Below are 12,159 nucleotides of genomic sequence, written 5' to 3' on the forward strand. Positions count from 1 at the left end.
TGGTCACGAGTGGTGTTCCCCAGGGCTCAGTATTTGGGTCAGTTCTGTTCAATATCTTTATCAGTGATCTGGACGAGGGGATCGAGGGCACCCTCAGTAAGTTTGTAGGTGACATCAAGTTTGGCAGGAGTGTTGATCTGCTTGAGGGTAGGAAGGCTCTACAGAGGGATCTGGACAGGCTGGAGTGATGGGCCGAGGCCAACTGTATGAGATTCCACAAGGCTGAGTGCCGGGTGCTGCACTTGAGGCACAACAACCCCACGGAACACTGCAGGCTTGGGGAAGAGTGGCTGGAAAGCTGCCCAGTGGAAAAGGACCTGGAGGTGTTGGTTGACAGCCGTCTGAGTATGATCCAGCAGTGTGCCCAGGTGGCCAAGAAGGCCAATGGCATCCTGGCTTGTATCAGCAATAGTGTGGCCAGCAGGACTAGGGAAGTGATTGTCCCCCTGTACTCAGCATGGGTGAGGCCGCACCTCGAATACTGGGTTCAGTTTTGGGCCCCTCACTGCAAGAAAGACATTGAGGTGCTGGAGTGTGTCCAGAGAAGGACAATGAAGCTGATGAAGGGTCTAGAGCACAGGTCTGATGGGGAGCAGCTGAGGGAACTGGGGGTGTTTAGCCTGGAGAAAAGGAGGCTCAGGGGAGACCTTATTGCTCTCTACAACTACCCGAAAGGAGGTTGTGGAGAGGTGGGTGTTGGTCTCTTCTCCCAAGTAACAAGCAATAGGACAAGAGGTAATGGCCTCAAGTTGTGCCAGGGAAGGTTTAGACTAGATATTAGGAAGCATTTCTTTCCAGAAGGGGTTGTTGAGCGTTGGAATGGGCTGCCCAGGGAGGTGGTGGAGTCCCCATCCCTGGAGGTGTTTAAGAGTAGGGTCGACATAGCGCTTAGGGATATGGTGTAGTTGGGAACTGTTAAAGTTGGGTTGATGGTTGGACTGGATGATCTTTAAGGTCTTTTCCAACCTAGACGATTCTGTGATTCTGTGATAATATTTGTGTTTAATCCATTCTCTAGAATTTCCCTACTATTCCAGAATTTATTGTGAGTATTAGCAGGATGAGAAACTTCAGCCCATTCCTTAAAGACCCTTGTGTAAAAACTGTTCAGGCTGACTGATTTTAAAATGTTTCTTTCTAATCAACACCCTACTTGTCCAAAAGATTGCAAATAAATTTATCAGTTGTTTATAACCAGAGGTCCCCATTGAGTGAAACATATTGTTCTACTTAAAAATCAGTATCAGAGTATTGACCGCAGGTGCTAGATCCCACCTGTCAGAGTGAAATGATTATTTTTGCTTAAGTGAGAAGTTTTGACAGTCCATCTGGACGGAGTGTAATGCGAGCTAAATGATACCTCATAGCTGCTTTATTGCCTGAGAATAAAGTCAAAATAAGCGGATCTGATTTTCAGACAAACACAATCAAGACAGTTGACCTTGTGCTATAGGGAAAGGATCAGCTTTTCAGCTCTACTGGGTCGGTTTTCTCTACTGATATAGAGAGGCTCGCGGACACTTCTTGATGGTGCAAAAGGCTTTTTCAAACAGCTACATGTACCATTTAACAAGAGCTAACACTTAACATTTATGTGGTGTTTTGCCTCTCTAAAGTGCTGCTTTACTGTTTTTTTTATGACGCATTCCTTAATAACAAGAACCTTAAGCAAATTTGTATTTCATTAAATTTGTGTTATAAATGGAAAACAGAAACTTAAGTCTATAGAAAAATTTAATGTGTCCCATCTCCTGACAAACCACTGATATTTTCAAGTAAGATACAGCAATTCTCATCTGAAACTTTTGGCAAACAAATTCTCTTGGATGCTCCAAGTCAGCAGCACTCTGTTTCAACACACCGACAACTGACAAAGAAGGCAGGAAGCATTAGGAATGAAATGAAGAAGTTATCAAATGATAAAGGAGTTAAATGAGAAATTAAGACATTTATAATCTCTGGTCACCCAGTTATCTCTGTTTTCCAGCACCACTCTACTTACTCCAGTGGGCAGCAGATGGTACAACAACATTCCCTGCAAACAGTTTTCGCTAATTATAGACTCCAGCAAAGGAATTGTTTTGGACTAGCCTCTTCATTTATCTCTTTGTCAGGCAGCTTATCTACTAGAACTTGTTAGCTTGCATACTTTATTCTTAATTACATACAGCAAGTCTGGAAGCTGTACTGTGGCAGTGAAATTTTACAGAGATGGTTTGCTAGCTTGTCTTCACCTCAGCTCTAAAATCAAAACACTTTTTTTTTTTTTTTTATTCTACAGAACCTGCATTTTACAGATTTATGGAGGAAATGAAAACACAACAAAGGTTTGAGTTCCTAATCACTACCTTAGACCACTGGAGGCCTACCTGGAAGGTAGCACAAGCTGCCCTAGGAGGGTAATGTGGAATTACAAATAGGGACACCCTGGGAGGCAGAAGCCAGCAGAGTCTCTGGCACCGCTGCTTTCCCAGAAGCGAGAAGGAAGCTACAGGGCAGGGGGGCAGAAATTTGGTGCACAGCACACTGCTGTGAGTTCAGTTCATGAGAGCGTCTTTGAGGCTCATCCAGCACAAGGCAGAGCAGCAGTGACGCTGTAAGATGCAGGACAGCCAGGTCAGAGCCCTGCTGAGAAGCAGGGGGAAGGAAACAAGACTTAAGTACAATCTTTTCTTGCTCTCTGTCATCCTCACTTCAACAGCAAGAGGGTTAGTCTTGATATCCAGCCTCTCTTAAATCTAATTACTTTAATTTGTCTTCCTTTATGGATCAAATTATCCTTCCAAAGAACAGCAGATACAGTGAAACTTAAAATAACTCTTCAGATATGGAAGCTCTCAGATGTGTAATAGAAACACCTGGGGCAAACTTTGGAGGTCTCCTCAGGACTGTTATCTAGCCCTTGGTCACAGCGGTCAGATCCCTGTGAGCTAACTGGGATTTAGCACAGAATTATGGAGTACAACCAGGAAAGGAACCTGAACTTAAATCATGTCCTGAGAACATGCTTTTCCCTCCTGACCTTGGTTTTTTGCTTTTTTTTTTTTTTTTTTTTAATTTCTCTGCCAGAAATCTAACGTTTCATCTATAAAATGTTTTTATGCTTTATCTGACTTAGGTGAAAGGTTGACATTTACAAGGAGACAGAGCTAATAGTCTGAGCTATTTGAATTTTGCAACTGCTAAGCACACACATACAGACATACCCAAGCCTCTTTCCTCACAGCAGACAGGTAGGAGATCAGAGCTAGGCCAGGATGGGAGCTGAGCAATGTAAACTAATGAACAGTAATGTGTAAGTAAATGAAAAAGGAGTAGTCAAATTATTCAAAATTTTAAAAATGAGAACACACAAAGAAGGCTCAGTTTGCTGAACTGAAATGCTCTTTTATTTTAGCTGCAGTGAAAAGTTCTTTTATTTTAGCATCAATTACCTTTTCCTAAGAGGAAGAAACCTTACCTATAGGTCAAAACCAGAAGAGTCAGTTCTGTATTTTCACGTAGCTCATCAACCCCATCAACTTTTCTAAACCATCTGGTTGTAATGACAGACAGCACTAGGAACTGAAACTAAGAAAAAGAAAATTACATTTCAGCTTTACATTTCAGGTAAACATGTGCCCCCCATTTATCTACTTTTTGAGCAGGAGGTTGTGAGAAAGCAGAAGATATCTTCATCAATTGTTCCCACAGAACTCCTCTGAGCTGAAAGTGTTTCTCACGTGGAAGTATAACTTAATCAGGAAGCATCTAGGGCCTTTACACATTGAAAGGTCATTCCACCAAAAATAAACATAAAGACGCTGCCAGCTTAATGAAAGTTTACTTCAAATGCCATGCAGAATTTGTCATCTATTTGTCAACTCTTAGTTTGCAACAAGAAAACACACATGTATCCTAAAATAAAATAAAACCTGCTGTTATGTCACACTGTTCCTATTTGTTCATGGTCTAAACTCTGAAAAAACATTGGATGTGATCCCACAGGACTAACAGGAGCAAAATGTGATCTGACAAAATCAGTGAGCTAAATACACAAATAGACTGATGCAGTTTTGCTTTTCTGAAGCTAACAAAAAGAAACTTTGAAGACCGTATGTGTCTTAACTGGAGCTGATTTCAAAAGCTAGGGTGTTCACAGTGTCTTCATTTCTGTCGTTAAACTGAGCAAAAATAATCTGAGAGAATATGATTCCTTGGACATCTTAACAGAAGACATCTGCTCGATGAGCAGTGAATGCAAGATGGACCAGGTCCCAGTGTCCCTTTTGTTCATCTGCAGCTCTGGTAGTCTTAACCAGAGGAGCCAATTCTGATAGTCTTTTTCAGTCAGGACTTCACTGGACATGAAGTTACAGGACTTAAGTTTTAAATTCTTGCCAGATGTACCGACAACTGTTATATTATTTTCCCAAACCAAACTATAATACACATAGTTGCTGTAACTTCAATCTGTTGAAAATTTCCCACCACCTGGATTTTCTTAAATCTGCTTATCACAATTACCCCAAGCTTCAATTCTTGCAGTTCAAGAGTTTATTGTACCAAAACCATGATGCAGAACTGTGTAAGATGTGCCTTTATTTGCCTGTTCAGAACCAAAAAGTATTATTCCAAACTACTGACGTGAGACTTAATTTTTTAAAAAAGTATTTGTCCATTATGTGTATTTCATAATCACTCAACATTTTTGTTTAATTATCATAAATGATTATGAACAAGAATACTATGCTAGGTTCCTGTGTCTTCTTTACAGGCTCACTGATTATGCAGTTAAAACATAATTTCCTGTCACATGAATACACTGTGCTACGAATGTACAACCTTGCATCAGAAATTCTTACAAAGATTTTGTTTCTAAGACTTTAGCCCTAGAACAGGCAAAAAGAGAAACCATGTGCACAGACAACTGTGTATTATAAAAACAGGATAGGGATTCTGTGCAAAATTCACCCGGATATTCTTTGACTAGTGAGTGTGTAAACTGCAACCTGATATTCTCTTAATGTATTTTCTTTGGGAAAATCTTCTAACTGCATTCATGTTAGAGAAGAAAGATGACATATTTGTCTAGACACTGCTAGATTACAGTACCTCACCCTGCGTGTGTATTCAGTACAAGGGCTCATTCATGCAAGAGTCTATCTTTCAAACTGAGTTTTTTTAAAACTTATTTTACCGAGTCTTGCTGCCTGCTTGATATTACTGCAAACTTTCTGTGCTCAGTTCCCTCGCCTGCAAGTTCCTCCTGGATGTTCAGACTTGGCATTGCTCCCAGTGAAGATGTGGAGCTAAAAAGCATGGTGAAACACGTAGAACTTCAGTCTCAGAGCTTGGTTCTGCTCCAGCTGATTAAAGCAGTGGAGGATAAAGACTTAATACATAATTTTCAAAGCAAAAATTTGTACCTAGTTCAGGATGGACTTCAGCAAACACAGATACGGAGCTAGCTTTTTGCATATATTTCCATGTTTTGATGTCTTGAAGAGAAACTCATCAAACATACACATGGAGCACACTCACCTTCTTACAGGAGATAACCTTCACCAACACCATTAACATTAAAAATATGGCTGTACTTGAATTTATCATAAGAAGGATTATTTGGTCATTTCTAGTCTGCTTCTCCCAAGCTCTTAACGTCTCCACTGAGCAAAAATACCATATTGCGTGGTAGGGCTATGGCTGTGCTGATTAGCCAGCGACCAGCTGTTGATCAGCGGGCTTCTACTCATCTTGCCTTTGCAAGAGATGTTCGTATGGGTTTCTCTCCTCTGCCCAGCTGTTGATTTCCATGGAGTGTATTAGGATGCAATTGCTTTTGAAACATTCTTCCTGCTCAAATGTATGTGAAAGGGGCCATGGATTCAAAGGAGTGACTGACAGACAGGCATCAGGATTGCATAAACAGCTTTTTGTTGGGACCAGGCTAAAAAAGGAAAAAGAAGGTATTCAAAAGGGTCCAAGGAATTTTAAAAATACTTCAATTTTCTCATCAGAACCTGCTGACTCCTTGAAACTAAACTTTTCTCAGGACTATGAGCTTTGATAGTAAAATTTTCAGACAAGAAAAAAGACAAGAAAAAGCACATGCGATGATCTTGTGGTATAGAGCTCAACTGGGCTGTAAGAAATAAAGGTTAAACTCTCTGATTTGGGTAAGAGCCAAGAGACTTGAACCCACAATTCAGTGACTGCCCCAAGCATGGGATTATTCTGGTATGATATTCTAATTTTTATACATGAAGACAAAAAAAGTAAAGATTTCCTTCTCAATGAAGGTCACCAACAATTAAGACATCTCAAAAGGTTTTGTGGGATGGAAGGAGAGACCAGGGCAGCAGACTTGTTCCCTGTCTCACTCACCTTGCCAAGGCAGACTATTTTGGCAGCTCAGGGTTTGCTGAAGGCTGGAAGTGATCTACTCCAGCTAAGTGTCAGGCCACATTCCCAGCCCCAGGGAACAAAAGGAGGGCTGTGCTGTCCTAAAGCTTAGCAAGGATCTTTCCATGCCAGCATAACTCTCTGGAAATCAGATCCACTGGTTTTGTGTTTTGCACTGTCTGTAATTTTTTTTAATAGAGGTGATATTTAAACCACAGAAGAATACAGAATAGATGATGTTCAGCCAAAAATAAAATAAAATAAAATATGAGAACATAGAGATGAGAAAATTTGCAATATGCACTTAGAAACAAAAATCTAGTTTTCCAGTGCCCTGGACTATTTAGAAATATAAACACTGGGAAAGGAAAACAGCCTTGTTCTGGTTTAAAATGAGCTAAAGATTGGAAACAATCTTTTTAGCTACCACAGACCAGAATTTAGGGGGGGAAAAGATTGTTATCACCATTTATTGTAACAGCAGTTCTCCAAAAAAATCCAAAGATAAGCATCATCTAATCTTCTGTTTCAGAAAATGGGTTAAGTTTGGAAAGTATTCCCCTACTGCTGCAATGAACTACAGGTTTTATCCATTATCCAGGTTTCAGTCTTCCTCTGAAACTCTGGAGATGCGGTTCTGACTCAGCTGAGCAGAAGCAGAGCCGTAGGTTTCCTACCTCTCTGCCCTATCAGGCATTACGGACCTGCAGGGATGGCAGAAGAAGATAATATGTGATCAAGAGCTACAGATGACAGTCCTCTGTTCTAATTTAAGAAGGAAATTAGCGACAGTTCAGATTAATCTGCAGGCTGCGGACTGTAGTGTAGCAGAGCTGTTTCATTCTGTGTCCCTCTTGCGGGGTAGGATGCTGCAGGAGGCAGAGCTGATGGGTATAAGCAGCAATCACTGAGCCATCCTATCCAAATCCACATATGAACATATGTCGGAGCCACTGCTAGAGATGGGATGTTTACCCAACTCCATTAGCAACGAAATTAGAGGAAAATTATTATAATGAGTAGGATTCACTCCTCTGATCAGGAAAGTTTTATAAATGCCTCCTCTGAATGTTGTTTTGCTTTTTTCAGACTAAGATATTCTGCTCGGAATTCCTTACTGCCAAAGACTGTATTAAAATTCACCATGGCAAAACTCACTTTTTCATGATTATACCTGTAATCATGGTTTTGTATGTAATTTCATCTTCTGAAGGTTATTGTGCAAGTGAAGATTTGTCCTGACTTTTTGGCTAGTTCAAAGCTCAGCACAGACAAGGTAATGCTCTCCATTAAAATAACATGCACATTCTGTGCCACCCAGGACTTACAGTTTTACCTGCTCACTGGTTTGCAGCACTGAGTAGATGTGTAAATGTCTACATTGATCAGATAGCTGATGCAACGGGTAACACTGTCCAGAAACTTTCCACCTCACATCTGCCCATCCTGTCGAAACAACTGTCAAACGAACGATAGATTTCCTACATAGATAAATAGCAATAATGGCAGTGCAGCCATAGTGTAGCTTTGGTGGGGGTCTGGAGCGAGAGCTCTGCTGGAAGCAGCTCCCAGGAGAAAGGGAGGGAGGCACTAATGCTTCTTCCAGCTCTTCTCAGCTGCTCTTATCAGTGAGACAGCCTTGAGCAGCCAACTACACTCCTAGAAGTGGAGGGGTTGCATTCTTGGAATGGACCCAAAGAGCTCTTTGTACAGCTAGGAAATGCTAGCACTTCCAACGCCGAATTCCCAGGCAGACACTGCTCCAAGAAGCAGAGCCAGAAGGAGCAGAGACTAAAGGACGTGCATTTGTTACTCTTTCCCTCTCAGTCTGCTGCCTCCTTTGAGACTCTAGTGTGCCAGGGAGAGAGACAGAGATGCTATCAGCTGTGCATCTGCTTCTTCAATTCAAAGGAAGAAAAATATTTTGAAGGCATGATTAGGGACAGAGCACCAATACCATTAAATCAGTTGCAGTACCCACAGAAACTGGAGAAATACTTCTGCCCCCACATGTGCCATATTCTGCTACTGCTTATAAAAGGATCAATTTACTGATGAAAGAGGATTTTCAAGTTCCCCTTTCAGTTGATCTTCCCAGCCTCTGTACTGTGCCTGCTATTGGGCACATTCAGCTCTGGAAACGGTTCTTTTTTGGACCGAGATTTACTAGTAAACCTTGAAAAAGTAACCCAGATGTCCCAAAGCACATTTGGGTCCTTGCAGCCTTGAGTACAGAAGAGCAGTTTATCCACTAGGTGGAGGTCTGGAAATACTAATGGCTTGACCTCAGCACCAGTTAAAAAAGTCGGATGAGGTTGTCTCTAATTCATTGTCCTGATTTCTAACGAAGTAAGGCAAGGTTATCCCGCTCCCTGGGTAGACCCAGACACCTCTTCCACCGAAGTGCTGTCTCCTTAGGCTTCTGTCTGACTGACTCAGGAAAAACAGGGAATGGTCAACCAACAATGCCTATTCTGTAAAGATTAATTTAGCTTACACGTGCCATTCATAACATATTAGGAAAATGAGGAGCTCTAAAAATCCAATTTGTCGTCTGCTGTCTATGTTTTGGATTGAATTTTTCTTTCTCTGCATACAGAATTTAAAACTGTTTTTGCTGTGTTCACAGCCAGGTTCGCTCCCTGATTTAAGGCAGGTTGCATTCCTGGTGGAAATAAAAAGGCAAAAGAAGGAAAAAAAAACTGTACTGGAATTAGCTTCTGGAATCTTTTTCAGGTTGAAAAAATCTGAAATTTTGAAATCTGAGTATGTGCTTTGTGAATTTAGTGTAGTTGCATTGTGATTGCAACAGGTATGTTTTAAAAGCTTGTCTCCATTTAGACAGTACCCTTAGCACTCTATCTTCTTATTAATGATTTGCATTTTCTATTAATAATATCTATCAAATAATTTGCATATTATTACTGTAACTCCAATAAGCAGATGACATGATCAAGCTACATGAACCATACAATGTCTGCACCAGCACAGCCGTCAGTGTGAGATCAGACCATTTGTGGATGGCTGTCTACTTCATCAGCAGCTACACTAAATTATGTACCAAACATTGAAAATCAAGTCAAAAGTTGTCTGTGGTATAAGTGGCAGATTTGTACAAGACTACCAATTACTTTGCATCTTTAATTTTCTGAAATATGGGGCCCAACTGTATCAGTGGCTCTTTTTTTTTTGTACTGTTGATACAAACAAGTCCACAATTCTGAACAAATCATGAAGCCAAACATTGCCACTTCTCTGGTTGTAGTTAGCAGAGAATCCGTAGTTGAGACCTTTTGCTTTTAGTTGAAATGGTTTGTACACCTGGAACAGGATATTCAAAATGCAACCAGTGAAGTTCTGGGCTATTCAGTATCAATACTCTGGATTTGAATGAAACATCAGGCGATGGAAATCACACTGGTCAAATTCATCACGTCTCTTGAATCTGAAGAGTGAGAAACTCTGTGTGCTTGCTGCATTTATTAACAGACCTTTCATATGACTCAATCTTAAATGCATCCAGCAGAGAACTTGGACTGACGCCTGCTTAGAAACACAGCACTAGATACATGCCATAGGCATCACTTACCCACTTCATCAATAACAGCTTTCTACAATTCCTGATCCAGAACAAACATTTTAACTCACAGGCCTGATTAACAGTGCCTTTTCTGTTCAGGTGATCTGCTAAATTGCCACGAGTACTCAGGAGGTAGAAAGCCAATTCAGAGTTTACCACAAGACATGTTGTTTCCTGACACACCAGAGATATTTACTTGTTTATACAAAAAATAACTATTATATTACAATGGTGCTACTTCTTACAACCTGAGCTAGAGCTGGAGTGCATCTAGGAGGGAGCTCCCTGCAGCAGGACAGTCCACACAAACCCTCCCGACCACCTTGGACAGATCTGTAACCAGAGACCTCATGTGAACCGCAGATGAAGCAGATCACCTCTGCAGACATTTACTGATTCATCCACCAAGGGAGATGTGGCAGCACGCAGTGACTCCCCAGGGTGGTCCGTACTCTCTCTAGCTAATACGCTGTCCTGAGGTTTCTGGAAAGTAGCTTTACCTACAGACTCCAGTAACCACAGGCCACCGTATGACTCAGAAGCTGAGGCCAATTCTCTCCGCAGTTCTAAGGCCAAAATTGAGAAATGATGCAGTTGATGGCTTGAGGAAGAAATGGCTTTGCTTTGCTTTGCTCTGGGGTCCTGGGTTGTCCATACAAGCCTAATAATTTTCTAGATGGTTTATCTAGAATCAGCCCATTTTCAAGACAAAGAAACACATGAAGACGCTGTAGAGTTTACTAACTCTGTGTAACTACAATTAATTACACAGTTTCTAGTTGTATTGGAACACCCTGGAGCAAATGCTTAGACCAGTACTCCTGGGTGTGCGAAGCACTGCACAGATAGACACCTGGAGAAGTCAGGAGTGCTGTGTTTGCCCGTGTATGAAGATGACAAAAAGTAGCAAATGCTTCTTGATTGTTTTACCTTTTGAAATGGAATGTATAGACCCTCAGCCTGGAATCGCATCTGATATTAGCCAGACACTACAGAGACTTACTTATCTTAATAACCAATTTTCCCAAGATTTTTGCTTGGCAGTACTCCTCACGTGAACATCTCCATAAACCATTCAGATCATCATAATGACAATATAAACCAGAAACCATGTTGCCTCAGGGTTACAGTTATGGCCCAGTGACAGCACAGTACAAGAGGACAAAAAGCAAATCCCTGTACTGCTATCCCATATAACCTACTAGCTGGGAGTCCTTTCACCTTCCCAAGAAACCAGGCTAAAACCTACCTGTCAAGGAAGACAATTTAATCAACAATAAAAGCACGAGGTCTAGCCAACTAAATTCAATCACTAAAATGCTTTTCCTTCTCAGCCCAGACTGCTCTCTCTCCAGCTGGATGCTTGTCCACCCATGGGTTTCTTTCCTGCAGCAGCTCAAGTGAATCCTGAACCACTAGCCCATGCTAATTTCTGTGAAATATAATCCCTTCCGTTTCTTAGCAGGGCGTGCCCTTGCAAAAATATCTAATTTAAGCCTGTTAGACACCCCTTTGAATTTTCCTTTTATTATTTTTTCACCTACTTGCTGACCTTACTCATTACCTCTGCTGAGCATACAGTTAGCTGTCAGCTGCAACAAAACAAAGAAACCCCATTCTTCATGTCTCTGTTTACACTCTACAGACCCCATCTGTATCATTTCCTCAACTTACATGAGTAATTTTCCTGCAAGACCTTTTAACATCTGTGTCCCCTGTGTCTGAATCAGCTGCTTTTGTTGATTTGGCAAAGACTCTGGCATATGCTACAGAGAACATATGGTCTAAGCATGCCTTTCTGTTACAAGACAAGAGAGTGAAATTCCTCTGAAGATCTCTACAGATTAGAAGCAGAATAAACCTCTGATGTTACATCTTTTGAGGCAACTGCTGACAGTGAGGCTGAGCAGAGGTGTTCTATCACTGAGAGAGCATGAGGGGTAGCAGAGGTGGGAGATATGGCCAGAGATAGGCACCACAGGTCACTACTGACTCTGAGATGCACAAGGTATGTGACTTGTTGCTGTAGGAAATAGGCAAGTCAGGAATGGTGATGGTAATACAGACATCTGAAAGTAAATGCTCTTGGAAAAACGGATCCATTTACAGTACTTATGAGTCAAAGGCACATCACAACAAGGCCAGAAAACCAGGTCTGTGATGGACCACAGTGTGATTCTGGAGGTGAGGGACGT

Source organism: Strix uralensis, chromosome 7 (assembly GCF_047716275.1).
Source record: "Strix uralensis isolate ZFMK-TIS-50842 chromosome 7, bStrUra1, whole genome shotgun sequence".
NCBI lineage: Eukaryota > Metazoa > Chordata > Aves > Strigiformes > Strigidae > Strix > Strix uralensis.